The sequence below is a fragment of the Bombina bombina genome, chromosome 12 (genome assembly GCF_027579735.1).
Source record: "Bombina bombina isolate aBomBom1 chromosome 12, aBomBom1.pri, whole genome shotgun sequence".
NCBI lineage: Eukaryota > Metazoa > Chordata > Amphibia > Anura > Bombinatoridae > Bombina > Bombina bombina.
Genome location: NC_069510.1, coordinates 15,899,007 through 15,915,405, shown reverse-complemented (window position 1 = coordinate 15,915,405; position 16,399 = coordinate 15,899,007). Strand labels below are relative to the sequence as shown.

Here is a 16,399-nt window from a genome sequence, read left to right as displayed (position 1 = left end):
AAAACTACCCCCCCCCAGCATAATGGCCGACATCCCCATATGCTGCCCTGTGATTTGTCCTTATTTTCCCACCCACTCTACCCAGGCTCCCCCAGCTCTGAGTCACCCAGCCCATGGCACTTACCGACACTGCCCACATACCTGACAAAAGCCCACATACTGCCTGGTCACCCACACTTAACACCCAGCCACACCCCCTCCCAACACGGCCCCACACATAACAATGGTGGACCTCCAGGAAGTGCCCCCTTTATAACTATTTTCTAGAGAAGCCACTGCAAACATAAACCAAGAGCAAAACTATACATCACAACCACAACAGTTTAGAAACACAGGTGCAAAACTGGTTCTGTAATTGTCTGTAATTGTTAAATCTTCTCATTTTGTTAATATGAAGTAATTTCGCTATAAAGCAGGGGATTCATCTCGGCAATCTCATAGGCATGAACAAGGAGATAAGTGTGGGTGTTCAGGGGGTTTCCTGGGTGTTATCAAGGCGTGGTTAGAGATTTGTTCAGATAAACCACAACTCAGCAAACTGGATTTAGAAAGTCGCAATTACCAATCAGGTAGATTACAAGTTATGCGTGATAGAGCGTATTTAACGAATGCAACAAAGTTGCGTTATTTCACCCCCCATAGCGCTGCCATTACAAGTTTTCAAACAGCCGGCTTGTGCGTGCGATATGGTTGCGTTGAGCTCCATACCGCACAAAACACAAGCGTTGTTTTGACGTGCTCGTGCACACTTTGCCCATAGACATCAATGGGGAGAGAGTGTCAGAAAAAAACACCTGAAGCGCGGAATGAAAAGCAGCCCCATTGATGTCTATGGGGAAAAAAATGTACGTTTAAACCTAACACCCTAACATAAAAAAAACCACGCCTAAACACCCCTAATTTGCCGCCCCCAACATCGCCGACACCAAAACAAAGTTATTAACCCCTAATCTGCTGCTCCTGACATCACAGCCACTATAAATATTAATTAACCCCATTCCGCCGCTCCCCGACACCACCGCCACTATAATAAACCTATTAACCCCTAAACTGCAAGCCCCCACAATGAAATATACTAAATTAAACTATTAACCCCTAAACTGAAAGCCCCCCACATCGCAATAAACTAATTTAAACTAGTAACCCCTAAACCTAACGCCCCCCTAACTTTATATTAAAATTACAATTTCCCTATCTTAAATTAAATTAAAACTTACCTGTCAAATTAAAAAAAAATAAGTCTAAACTAACAATGAAACTAATATAATTATTAAACTAAAATTAAACTTTAACTACTAATTAAAGAAAACTAAAATACACATTAAAAAAATCCTAACACTACTATAAAATTTACAAAGTATCTAATTACAAAAAATAAAAAATACTAAATATAAATATAACAAAAACTAAATTACCAAAAAGTAACAATCAAAATTTTCAACAAAAAAAAAGAATTACACCTAATCTAATAGCCCTATAAAAATAAAAAACCCCACCCAAAATAAAATAAAACCCTAGCCTACAATAAACTACCAATAGCCCTTAAAATTGCCTTTTTTGGGGCATTGCCCCAAAGAAATCAGCTCTTTTACCTGTAAAAAAAAAAGACAAAGAACCCCAACAGTAAAACCCACCACCCAACTAACCCCCCAAAATAATAAACCTAACTCTAACAAAACCCTAAGCTACCCATTGCCCTGAAAAGGACATTTGTATGGACAGTGCCCTTAAAAGGGCATTCAGATCTTTTGCTTCCCCTGAAAAGGGCATTCAGCTCTTTTAAGAAAAGCCCAAACCCTAAACTAAAAAAAAACACCCAAAAAGTTTAAAAAATCTTAACACTTACCCCCGAAGATCCACTTACAGTTCCTGAAGTCCGCATATTCAGGCGGCGAGAGGTCTTCATCCAGGCGATGAGGTCTTCATCCATCCAGGCCGCGTCTTCTATCTTCATCCAGGTGGCATCTTCTATCTTCAACCCGGCGGCGCGGAGCGGGTCTACCCTGAAGACATCTGGCGCGGAGCATCCTCTTCATACGGTCGCCGCCGTATACTGAATCTTCAATGTAAGGGAGCCTTTTCAAAATGGAGTTCCTTGCATTCCTATTGGCTGATTTGATTTTGGAAAATCAAATCAGCCAATAGGATGAGAGCTAGTGAAATTGTATTGGCTGTTCAAAACAGCCAATAGAATGAGAGCTTCTGAAATTCTATTGGCTGATTTGAACAGTCAATAGAATTTCAGAAGCTTTCATCCTATTGGTTGTTTTGAACAGCCAATAGGATTTCACTAGCTCTCATCGTATTGGCTGGTTTAATTTTCCAAAATCAAATCAGCCAATAGGAATTGCAAAGGACGCCATTTTGAAAAGGCTCCCTTGCATTGAATATTCAGTATACAGCGGCAACCGTATGAAGAGGATGCTCCGCGCCGGATGTCTTCAGGATGGACCCGCTCTGCGCCGCGGGATGAAGATATAAGACGCCACCGGGATGAAGATAGAGGATGCTGCCTGGATGAAGATAGAAGATGCTGCCTGTATGGATGAAGACCTCGCTGCCTGGATGAAGACCTCTTGCCGCCTGGATGTCTGGACTTCAGGAACTGTAAGTGGATCTTCGGGGGTTAGTGTTAGAATTTTTTAAACTTTTTTGGGTGTTTTTTTTTTTTAGTTTAGGGTTTGGACTTTTCTTAACAGAGCTGAATGCCCTTTTCAGGGCAAGCAAAAGAGTTGAATGCCATTTTAAGGGCAATGCCCATACAAATGCCCTTTTCAGGGCAATGGGTATCTTAGGTTTTTGTTAGAGTTAGGTTTATTTTTTGGGGGGTTGGTTGGGTGTTTAAATTAGTTTATTGCGATGAAGGTTCTTTCGGTTTAGGGGTTAATAGTTTAATTTAGTATATTTCATTGTGGGGGGGCTTGTGGTTTAGGGGTTAATAGGTTTATTATAGTGGTGGCGGTGTCTGGGAGTGACGGAATAGGGGTTAATAACTTTAGTATAATTGGGGCGATGTGGGCTGACAGCAGATTAGGGGTTAATAATATTTAAATAGTGTTTGCAATGCGGTAGGGCCTCGGTTTAGGAGTTAATAGGTAGTTTATGGGTGTTAGTGTACTTTGTAACACTTTAGTTATGAGTTTTATGTAACAGTTTTGTAGCGTAAAACTCATAACTACTGCTCTCAGATGGCGGTATATAACTTGTCGTTGTAGGGTGTAACGCAAGCTTTTTAGCCTCACCGCAAAACTCGTAATGACAGCGCTATGGGAATCCCATAAAAAAAACAAAATTTTTACGAGTGAGGGATTGACGTTGCGTTACAGGCTAAAAGGTTTGCAGTACAGCTATACTGACAAGACTTCTAATGGCTGCTGTTAGGTGTTGTTTTCAGGGGGGGAGCATCCACACATTCACAAATCCCTTAATTAGTTCACTTGCAAAAACAATATATTGATATGCCGCAACAGGTGGACAGTTTTTTTATTTGCATACAACAATTATCACCTAAAACTAAAAACTGCTATTGAATAACACACACAATTAAAACATGCTGTTGACTTTAAAATACAGTTATAAAAAAAACACTACAAAATACCTCATTACAACATTTGCTTTCTTAGCAAAAGAAACAATATATTGATATGCCGCAACAGGTGGACAGTTTTTTTATTTGCATACAACAATTATCACTTAAAACTAAAAACTGCTATTGAATAACACACACAATTAAAACATGCTGTTGACTTTAAAATACAGTTATAAAAATAACACTACAAAATACCTCATTATAACATTTGCTTTCTTAGCAAAAGAAACTAGCCTAAATAATTACCATACAGAAAGAAAAATGCAACAAGGTCATTTTTACAGCGATACACACACAAGCTCATCTCATCTTGCATACCAGAAATTCACTCCCTTTTTTTTCTTACTCCATTCCAACATACATCAAACTATTAGTACCACAGGAAACACGTTAACCGTCTCTCCTTCTCAGGAAAACATATATTTCATAACATACTAAAGACATATAAAAATACAATAAGATTCACTTTCCACCAAATTTAAAAAGTATTTGAAAGTGTCCGAATCTGCAAAGAATGGCCATTTCCCAACAGACTGAGACAATTTTCAAACAGGATAATGCATCCTTTCTCTCTCTCTCTTTTCTTTTTTTGTTAAGCAAATCTTTTACACGTAATACCAGACACAGTTAAAACCGACAGACCAACACACACTACGCATCAAATATACAAAATCTACTTTTCATTACTGCAAACACGCATAAAACGGAGCTTCTGTAACTGTTTTTTTTCTTTTTTTCGCTGACTCTACACAGCTGTGCTCACTGACAGTTTTTTTTATCATCCCCCTCCCTTTCTGAAGTGGATATCTCTCTGCTTCTGTTAACCCCTTTGTAGACATTAAAAATGCAATAACCTACATATTTTCTAAGCACATCACAGCACAGCACTCAAATAGCAATAAAAAGCATGCAAGCAAAAGCAGAGCATCAAATATCAGTTCAAATCCAGTGATAGGTAACTTTGGGGCATATGTATCAAGCTCTGAATGGAGCTTGATGGCCTCTGTTTCTCACAAAGACCGCTGCTCCATAACCTTTCCGCCTGCTCTGAGCAGACGGACACACATTGCCACAATACAACCCAATTGAGTACGATCGGGTTGATTGACACCCCCCTGCTGGCAGCCCATTGGCCACAAGTCTGCAGGGGGCGGCGTTGCACCAGCAGCTCTTGTGAGCTGCTGGTGCAATGCTGAATACGGCAAGCGTATTGCTCGCCGTAATAAGCAAGGTCTGGTGGACCTGATCCGCAGTGTCGGATCAGGTCCGCCAGACCTTGATAAATATGCCCCAAATACTTTACTATAGGACTGTATATAGGGATAACTTCAACACAGATGAGACTCACTCACCCTAACACAGCGATGACAACTTGCCCGGGGGGCTGATAACCTCCCGTCAAATGCATGCTAACTTTTATCTTGCGTGCTTCCCCAGACAGGACTGCAATACCTGTCCAAAATTAGCACAGGACTATTAACCTGTCTAGAGGGATTATCACAAGTGCCAGCAGGACTAAGAACCTCCACACAAACCCTGCTTCTACTGCAGGAACCCCTTAACTCTTTATCATATATAACCAACACCTATTACAAAAATAAAACCAACTAAATTTAGGTTAAGATTCACAGAGGGAAAGTAGAGTAAAAAACACTCATCTACTTACCCAGTGCGAATCCCACTTCTGACACCATAAACTGTTAGGTGTTGTTTTCAGGGGGGGAGCGTGTCAGTTCAGGACTGGGCCTCAGGCACACCGTACCAACTGGAGATGAATAGATTATTTGATAAGGACGTCCAGAGAACAGTAATTTAGACCATGCAGCAATGATCTAAAACTATTCTGTTTATTGAAAGATACAAAGCATGTCTTATAGTCGACAGATACAGCATATGGGGTTAACATGATGTCACGTTATGGCCGCGTCATTTTACCCAGTTTTACACAGTGTTTGTCAGGAAAAATACTAGAGCATAAACAGTATTTCTATAATCATATTAAGGAGTGCATCTAGGATGAAAACAAGGTTATTTGAGCATCTTATAGAGATAGTACCCTCCAGGCGTTGCGCCAGGAACATCTACAAGGTGAACTAGCTTTGCAGAGAATAATAACAAACATGTATTTCTCACTACAGAATAAACCACTATAATAAAGGTTATCCAGACAAGATGGATGCCAAATACAAAATGGCGGCCAAGAACAAGATGGCGATACTCACGCTAACAATAATCCCTAACAGCTGCATTCCTGTTTTAGCGCTGAAATGACCATTTTTTAAGCGTTAAAAGACTAACGCACAACTCATAATCTACCTGAATGAGTAGTTCTTGTTTTCTTTTGTGCTTATGTTAGAGTGAACTGTTTTATAAAGGGAGGTTTTTTTTGTTTTGTAATATTTGTTATCTTTGACAGTGAGAGTGGTTTTGTGAGACTTATTTTGTCTCTCTTTTAGGGCCAGATATTCAAAAGTTTGCTGTTCAGGGGAGATATTCTAAAATGATCCTCAAACACTGCAAGATCCTTAGTGAAATTTTTAAAAGGCAGATTTTGCATTACTTCTCCAAGGGGTGTTCTTTGCATTTCTGTATGTGAAGGAGAGACAAGCCCAGTGCAATAAAGCACTTCATGACATGAGAGTTCTGCTGCATTTACACTTTTTGCTTTGTATTTTATATCACTTTACACTTCAGATTAACTTTTATTATTTGCGCTTTGTATTTTGTATTTTATTTTGTAAACAGCAGTGTATTTAGGATTGTGATTTTACAAATTCCGATTATGCTTTCACAATTTCTGTGTAACTTTAACAAATGAGTCTAATAATTTGTCTATTTATGTGTATCTTTTACAAATTACATTGCACTTTCTTCTATTTAAATTGAAACTGAAGCTTCCCAGTTTCCCAGAGAGCTTCATTACTTTCTATGGGCCAGATAATTAAATATTATCTTGTTTGGAGAGACATTATGTAACAGACTTCACATCGGCTTAACTCATTGGGGCCTATTTATCAAGCCGTCAACCGCAAATACGCTGGAATTCCACAGCGTAATTGTGGCGAGCCTGATTCCCCTTATTTATCAAACCCTACTGACCGGCAAAAGTAGAATTTTGTGACGTAACATACAATCTGCCGGTCAAAGTCCAACACAGATCGATGCTTACGTCATTACAGATGTTCCGAATGCAAATTCGGCACTATCTGACTACTTTTGCAAGTTAACAAATTTCTACCTGGTACGCTCGGCACTATTCCAGACCAGCGTACCTGGTTTTCAACCCACCGCCTTGGAGGCGGCGGATGCCATAGGAATCAATGGGAGTCTGAAAGCAGCGAAAGCTTATGTTCACTGCTGCCCGATATCCCATTGATTCCTATCGGAGAATAAAGTTACGTTTACACCTAATACCCTAACATATACCCCGAGTCTAAACACCCCTAATCTGCCGCCCCCTACACCGCTGCCACCTACATTATACTTATTAACCCCTAATCTGCTGCCCCGACACCGCCGCCACCTACATTACACTTATTAACCCCTAATCTGCCCCCCCCTACACCGCCGCCACCACCTACATTAAACTTATTAACCCCTAATCTGCCCCCTCTACACCGCCGCCACCTACATTATGTTATTAACCCCTAATCTGCCGTCCCCAACTTCACCGCCACTATATAACCCCTAAACCTAAGTCTAACCCTAACACCCCCTAACTTAAATCTAATTTAAATAAATCTAAATAAAATTACTATCATTAAAGGGACAGTAAACCTCAAAAATAATGTTATATAATTCTGCACATAGTGCAGAATTATATAACATTATATTAGCCTTATCTGTATAAAACATAATATTCCCTTTGAATTTTAAAAAAACACGGCTGTTTTACAGACCCGCTCTCTGTGCACTTCTGAGCGGGTCTGTTTTATTCACACAGCGCATCGGGCCAGCTGTATAGTCACAGCCCGGCCCAACCGCACCATTATACACAGTGCAGCTCGCTCCTGTTGTCAGACAGAGCAGTAGCGAGCTGCACTGTGTATAATGGTGCGGTCGGGCCGGGCTGTGACTATACAGCTGGCCCGATGCGCTGTGTGAATAAAACAGACCCGCTTAGAAGAGCACAGAGAGCGGGTCTGAAAAACAGCCAGGGTTTTTTAAAATTCAAAGGGAATATTACGTTTTATACAGATAAGGCTAATATAATGTTATATAATTCTGCACTATGTGCAGAATTATATAACATTATTTTTAAGGTTTACTGACACTTTAACTAAATTATTCCTATTTAAAACTAAATACTTACCTATAAAATAAACCCTAAAATAGCTACAATATAACTATACTAATAGTTACATTGTAGATAGCTGTTATAACTACAATATTTAAATGTTGTGTAGCTGTAATAGCGGAACAACCACAGGAAAGACTTAGCCTGCAGTGTCAGTATTAATACAGCACTTTAATAGTAATGGATGATTCCCAGCAGCGGTGTAAGAGTGAAACTGAGTGTTTGCAAAGTAATACAGCAGGTAGAGGTTAGGATAACTGCTGATATAAGTATAAATGACACTATGCAAAAATATACGGCTGATATGTTCTTAGTACTTTGATTGTTGCAAAGCATAAGATATGGTTAGAATGCAGACTGGAGATTTAAGCAGCAAATGATAGAAAACAGGTTATCCAATAGATAAGCAAAGTATTGCAAGTAAGGAATGGCAGACAAATAACAATTAGCAGTTCAATACAGATTGAGATATACTTGCAAGTACTAGCAGCTGTAGTAGAATGAATCCGGTGGTTGGTGTATGTTAACACGATGAGAAGGGAGCAGTAGCAGTGTCCGTGAAAGCTACTGGAAGGTGTGAGCGTGGAACAGCGTGTAGATCCGGCTGTACAAAGTCAATCCGCTGGAAACAGGAAGTGTTCTGTAGCTGAGAACGGAGAGGAGCTGAACAGCAAAATGTGTAACAAAAGAGTCAGGTACTTTGTTCAGGATAGCGATGAAGGCAACAAGTAGCCTAATAGGTAAAAAGGCTTGAGGCTCAATATCTGTAAGCTGGAGTGGAGGAGTGTATCCTTTCACCTGTGCCAAACAAAATAATCAAGCAAAGAGGATAGCAGGAAGTGCACTTATAAAGCAAAAGAAGGTGGGGCTGAATTAAAGGGGACATTACAGACCCCCCCTTCAGGGCATCATCACCGAGGATGCATTGGGTTTCTGAGGGTAACGTCTATGAAAAAGAGCAACAAGACGTGGAGCATGGACCAGAGAGTGCAACAACCAAGAGTCCTCCTCCTGCCCATACCCCTTCCATCGAACCAAATACTGCAGTCTCCCACGATGTATACGTGAGTCGAGGACGCTATCAACTTCATATTCCTCATGGTCCTCGACAGTAACAGGTGGTGGAGGAACACTTAAGCGCGGAAATTCTTCACTGGTTCTGTAGGGTTTGAGCAACGATATATGAAAAGAAGGATGAATCTTGTATTTCTCTGGCAGGTCCAAGACAACAGTTGTTGGGTTGAGAATACGTAGAATACGGAATGGTCCGATGAATTGACTACCCAATTTCTTAGAAGGTATAACAAGTTTAAGAAATTTGGTGGAAAGCCACACTTGGTCGCCTACTTTATAATCAGGACCTGGACGATGTCTCGTATTATAGTAGTGTTGTTGATCAGTCTTGGCTTTGTGTAAGTGAACTTTCAGTAGTTGTAGGGCATCCTGTAGGTTGGCTAAGTAAGAAGTGACAGATGGTGATGCAGAATCTATTTTAGGCAGTCGGATGGTTTGAGGGTGATAACCATAAGTGGCATAGAAAGGGGTCATCTTAGTTGAGGTCGATACAGAATTATTATAAGAGAATTCGGCTAAGGCCAAATGATGGAGCCAGTCATCCTGCTGGTGTGTAATGTAGCATCTAAGATATTGTTCAAGGATACCATTCACTCGCTCAGTGAGGCCATTAGTCTGGGGGTGATATGCCGTTGAAAGTCTAGGATGTATGTTTAACAGTTTGCAAATTTCCTTCCAGAAATGGGAGGTAAACTGAGAACCACGATCTGTTATAATGACATTTGGTATCCCATGTAGTTTTACAATTTGTTTTAGGAAGGTATCAGCAGTTTGGGAGGCTGTGGGTAAACTTTTTAAAGGTATAAAGTGAGCAAGTTTCGTCAAATGGTCGACGACTACCATGATTGTGTTGTGATTTTGTGATGGTGGAAGTTCCACTATAAAATCCATGGAAATTACAGTCCAGGGAATATCAGGAATAGGAAGAGGTGTGAGATAACCTATTGGTTTTTTCCTCTCGATTTTGTATCGTGCACATGTCTCACAAGATGTGACATAATCTTGTATAGTTTTACCCATATTTGGCCACCAGAAATTCCTTTGCATTAGTTCGGTTGTTTTGGTTATACCTAAATGACCAGACAGAGGATGATCATGATAATGATCTAGGATTCTGGATCTTAATTGTTTTGGTATGTACAATTTCTGATTCATTGTGAGAAGACCGTTTGGTTCTTTGTGCAATTGAAATTGTGTAGGCAGCCTGTCACTTTCTAAAGCCTCTAAAATATCAACTTCAAGATTGTTTAAAGTTCCGATTATTTTATGAGAAGGTATCATTTGTAAAGTGTCGTCTGTGTGTGGTCTGTTATCTGACAGTCGAGAAAGGGCATCAGCTTTGAGGTTTAGTTTGCCTGGTCTGTATGTTATTAAAAAATTAAATCTATCAAAAAAAAGTGACCAACGCACTTGACGGGAAGATAATGTCTTATTCTGTCTTAAATATTGAAGGTTTTTATGATCAGTGTAGATAATGAAAGCTTTGTCAGTGCCTTCTAAGATATGCCTCCAGACCTCCAGTGCACATTTTATTGCCAGCAACTCCTTGTCACCTACTGAATAATTAACTTCAGCGGGTAACAACGTTCTGGAATAAAAGGCAATGGGGTGAGTAGGATGTTTCTCATCAGATCTTTGGGATAAAACTGCACCCAAGCCCGTGTCTGAGGCATCCACCTCCAGAATGAACTGACAAGTATGATCTGGTAAACTTAAAATTGGAGCGGTAGTAAAACAGTCTTTTAGTAAGTTAAAGGCTTGATTATTATGTTATAACTACAATATTTAAATGTTGTGTAGCTGTAATAGCGGAACAACCACAGGAAAGACTTAGCCTGCAGTGTCAGTATTAATACAGCACTTTAATAGTAATGGATGATTCCCAGCAGCGGTGTAAGAGTGAAACTGAGTGTTTGCAAAGTAATACAGCAGGTAGAGGTTAGGATAACTGCTGATATAAGTATAAATGACACTATGCAAAAATATACGGCTGATATGTTCTTAGTACTTTGATTGTTGCAAAGCATAAGATATGGTTAGAATGCAGACTGGAGATTTAAGCAGCAAATGATAGAAAACAGGTTATCCAATAGATAAGCAAAGTATTGCAAGTAAGGAATGGCAGACAAATAACAATTAGCAGTTCAATACAGATTGAGATATACTTGCAAGTACTAGCAGCTGTAGTAGAATGAATCCGGTGGTTGGTGTATGTTAACACGATGAGAAGGGAGCAGTAGCAGTGTCCGTGAAAGCTACTGGAAGGTGTGAGCGTGGAACAGCGTGTAGATCCGGCTGTACAAAGTCAATCCGCTGGAAACAGGAAGTGTTCTGTAGCTGAGAACGGAGAGGAGCTGAACAGCAAAATGTGTAACAAAAGAGTCAGGTACTTTGTTCAGGATAGCGATGAAGGCAACAAGTAGCCTAATAGGTAAAAAGGCTTGAGGCTCAATATCTGTAAGCTGGAGTGGAGGAGTGTATCCTTTCACCTGTGCCAAACAAAATAATCAAGCAAAGAGGATAGCAGGAAGTGCACTTATAAAGCAAAAGAAGGTGGGGCTGAATTAAAGGGGACATTACAATAGCTTAGGATTTATTTTTATTTTAACTAGGTAGACTTGTTATTAAATAGTTATTAACTATTTAATAACTACCTAGCTAAAATAAATACAAAAGTACCTGTAAAATAAAACCTAACCTAAGTTACAATTACACCTAACACTACACTATAATTAAATAAATTAACTAAATTGAATACAATTAACTAAATTAAATACAATAACCTAAATTAAATTAAATTATCTAAAGTACAAACAAAAACAAACACTAAATTACAGAAAATAATAAACAATTTACAGAAATTTAAACTAATTACACCTAATCTAATAGCCCTATCAAAATAAAAAAGCCCCCCCAAAATAAAAAAAAACCCTAGCCTAAATTAAACTACCAATAGCCCTTAAAAGGGCCTTTTGCGGGGCATTGCCCCAAAGTAATCAGCTCTTTTACCTGTAAAAAAAAAATGCAAACAACCCCCCAACAGTAAAACCCACCACCCACACAACCAACCCCCAAAAAAATACTAACTAAAAAAACCTAAGCTCCCCATTTCCCTGAAAAGGGCATTTGGATGGGCATTGGCCTTAAAAGGGCATTTAGTTCTATTGCAGGCCCAAACCCTAACCTAAAAATAAAACCCACCCAATACACCCTTAAAAAAACCTAACATTAACCCCCTGAAGATCGACTTACCGGGAGACATCTTCATCCAAGCCGGGCAGAAGTGATATTCCAGACAGGCAGAAGTCTTCATCCAAGCCGGGCAGAAGTGGTCCTCCAGACGGCAGAAGTCTTCTTCCAGACGGCATCTTCTATCTTCATCCATCCGGCGCGGAGCGGATCCATCTTCAAGACATCCGACGCGGAGCATCCTCTTCGGCCGACAACTACCCGACGAATAAAGGATCCTTTAAGTGACGTAATCCAAGATGGCGTCCCTTAGATTCCGATTAGCTGTAGCGTATCATGTCTGCCAGACATCGCTGAATGCGGACAACATAGGCTGTCCATATTCAGCATTGCACAAGCAGTTTTAGTGAACTGCTTGTGCAATACCACCCCCTGCATATTTGCAGCCAATCTGCTAGCATGGGGTGTCAATTAGCCCGATCGTATAGGATCGGGCGGATTGCTGTACGCAGCCTCAGAGGTGGCGTATGAGTTAAGGAGAGTGGTCTATATACTGCTGCTTCTTAACTCCTTTTTCCGGTGAGCCTAAAAGCTCACGTGGAAACAGCGTGAATTGTCCCAATTAGGCCAATAATAAATTGAGCCCAATTCATTCAAAGGTAAGAAATGAACTGACTGAACCCAAATGTTTTCTTTTGTGATTCAGATTGAGCATGACATTTTAAGCAACTTTCTAATTTACACCTATCATCAAATTTTCTTTATTCTCTTGGTATCTTTATTTGAAATGCAAGAATGTAAGTTTAGATGCCGGCCCATTTTTGGTGAACAACCTGGGTTGTCCTTGCTGATTGGTGGATAAATTCATCCACCAATAAAAAAGTACTGTCCAGAGTTCTGAACCAAGAATAAAGCTTAGATGCCTTCTTTTTCAAATAAAGATAGCAGGAGAACGAAGAAAAAATGATAATAGGAGTAAATTAGAAAGTTGCTTTAAATTGCATGCTCTATCTGAATCACTAAAGAAAAAATTTGGGTTCAGTGTCCCTTTAATAGCAGTCACCCAGTCCAAAATCTCTACACAAAATGATATATTTGTAGAAACTAGGCACCCCACGTTATTCACATATAGGAATTTTGTCATTTTCAATTGAACTTTTTTATTATCAAGGACATGATATAAAACTTACGGATAAAAAACTAACAAAACAAATTCTTTCAGGATTCAGATAGAACATACAATTTTAAACAACTTTCCAATTTATTTCTATTATGAAATTTGTCTTTGCTTTCTTGTTATCCTTTGTTGAAAAGCAGGAAGTTAAGTTCAGGAGTGTGCACGTGTATGGCAGAAGTTTTGCAACAATGTTATACATTAGCAAGAGCACTAAATGGCAGCACAATTTCCTGTCATGTAGTGCTTCAGGCTTGTGCACACTACCTATCTAGGTATCTCTTCAACAAAGACTAACAAGAGAACAAAGCAAATTTGATAATAGAAGTAAATTGGAACCTTATTAAAAATGATATTGTATTTATGAAACATGAAAAAAAAATGTTGGGTTTCGTGTCCCTTTAAGTTGGGATAGTGTCACTGTTCTCTCTATATGACAGTTTTGTCACACTTGAACATTTGTTTCTTCAGTTTACATATTGGGACTTCTTTTGTAAAATTGTGACTAAATCAGACTTTTAAATAACTCAGCGTGTAAACAAATAAAATATGATCATTGTAACGTCTGTCTATAATTCCAAATAAATGTCTGGACATTATAAAAATGCTAATTATAAATGAGCACAAATGGTAAGAAATGGTTAATTGCATACGTGTCATCAGAATACTGATTTAATTATTTACTTTGTGTGTTTTTGTATAATGTTCTCTTTTCTGTCTGGTTGTTTTTAAGGTTACAAATCTGAGTTCAGAAATTCCAGAAATGTATTATTTATTCCATGTCATTTGTGGGAGGTGCATCTAATCTAACAAAATAGCCAGAATAAGTTTTCCTAAACAGAAACAGAGATAATATTCACATTAACACAGTCTCATTTTACAAGTTAAATCCTTTGTTTTGCTTTCCATAGGACAGAATATTTTTTTTATTTTTTTCCAACTGTGTCTTTATCTACACAGACATACAGTAGTTAGAGAGATAGATAGGGCGGACGACAGAAAGACCAAAAGATAAACAGACTGAGCTACTGATAGATGATAGAGAGATTGATAAATTATAGATATTTAGACAAAGATATAGATAGATAATAGATACATATAAATAGAAAGAAAAATATAGATACATATAAATAATAGATACAGATAGATGATAGATAGTTTAGATAGATAGAGATGGATACAGATAGATAAGATAGATAGATGATAAATTAGATAGATAGATGATAGATTAGATAGAGAGATGATAGATACAGATGTATAGATTGATAAATATAGATACAAATAGATAGATAGATGATAGATAGATACAGATAGATAGATAGATAGATGATACATTAGATAGATAGATGATAGATTGATTAGATAGATAAATATAGATAGATACAGATAGATGATAGATAAATGATAGATAGATTAGATAGATAGATAGATAGATGATAGATTACATAGAGAGATGATAGGTACAGATATATAGATCAATATATATAGATTGATACAAATAGATAGATGATAGATAGATAGATATATATATATATATATATATATATATATAGATACAGGTAGATAAATAGATAGATGATACATTAGATAGATAGATGATTGATAGATAGATGATAGATAGATTAGATAGATAGATATAGATAGATACAGATAGATGATAGATAGATAGATTAGATTAGATAGATAGATGATATATCGATTAGATAAATATAGATAGATAGATAGATAGATAGATAGATAGATAGATATATAGATAGATAGATACAGATAGATGATAGATAGATACAGATAGATGATAGATAGATGATAGATAGATTAGATAGATAGATGATAGATGATAGATGATAGATAGATAGATAGATAGATAGATAGATAGATGATAGATATATTAGATAAATACAGATAGATGATAGATAGATAGATAGATAAGATAAGATAAGATAAGATGTATGATAGATAGACAGATTAGATAGATGATAGATAGATAGATAGATAGATAGACAGATTAGATAGATAGATGATAGATAGATAAGATATATGATAGATAGATAGATAAATAGATAGATAGATTAGATAGATAGATGATATATCGATTAGATAGATAGATAGATAGATACAGATAGATGATAGATAGATACAGATAGATGATAGATAGATAGATAGATGATAGATATATATATATATAGATAGATGATAGATGATAGATAGATAGATAGATAGATAGATGATAGATATATTAGATAGATACAGATAGATGATAGATAGATAGATAGATAGATAGATAAGATAAGATATATGATAGATAGACAGATTAGATAGATGATAGATAGAAAGATAGATCGATAGATAGATAGATAGATAGATAGACAGATTAGATAGATAGATGATAGATAGATAAGATATATGATAGATAGATAGATAAATAGATAGATAGATTAGATAGATAGATAAGATATATGATAGATAGATAGATTGATAGATTAGATAGATAGATAGATAGATAGATAGATAGATAGATAGATAGATAGATAGATGATAGATAGATAGATAGATAGATGATAGATAGATAGATAAGATATATGATAGATAGATAGATAGATAGATTGATAGATTAGATAGATAGATAGATAAGATAAGATAAGATAAGATAGATGATAAACAGAGAGATTATAGCCATATAGATACTTTAGCAATTAAACCAAACCTTGTAAAACTTTGTCACCTGATTTTGCAATACATTTCTATTAGTGCAGATACTAATGGGTGTCGTGAGGCTGCAGTGGGCAGGTGGGTGGGTGCCCAACAGACCCATCAGGGAGAGGACCAAGGCAGTGAGTCACTGAGTGCCCGTGACGTCACAGCCCTCCCGGTCCCCGGGCTGTGAGTGCAGGTGCGCGTCCCCTGGCGGCGCGCGTGCACACACAATAACATCAGCAGCGGTAGAAGCTGTATCAGTCAGAGAGCAGCAGCTCAGAGAGGCGGCAGCTCCGGGCAGGGCTGCACAGGGCTCCCTTGTCATTGTCACCTTCCCTGTCCCCAACGTCCCCCTCACTGGCACGGCAGCAAGGACAGCATG

At 38.0% G+C, this 16,399-nt stretch overlaps 1 protein-coding gene across 1 annotated transcript in view; it reads left to right on the top strand.

Annotated features, from left to right (window-relative positions):
* The first annotated feature begins 16,251 nt into the window (after window positions 1–16,251).
* Window positions 16,252–16,399, top strand: part of FAM163B (family with sequence similarity 163 member B) — a 199,422-nt gene continuing 199,274 nt past the window's right edge. Inside the window, exon 1 of the mRNA XM_053695517.1 lies at window positions 16,252–16,399. This exon is cut by the window's right edge and continues 89 nt beyond it. The gene's annotated coding sequence lies outside the window, so the exon portion shown is untranslated.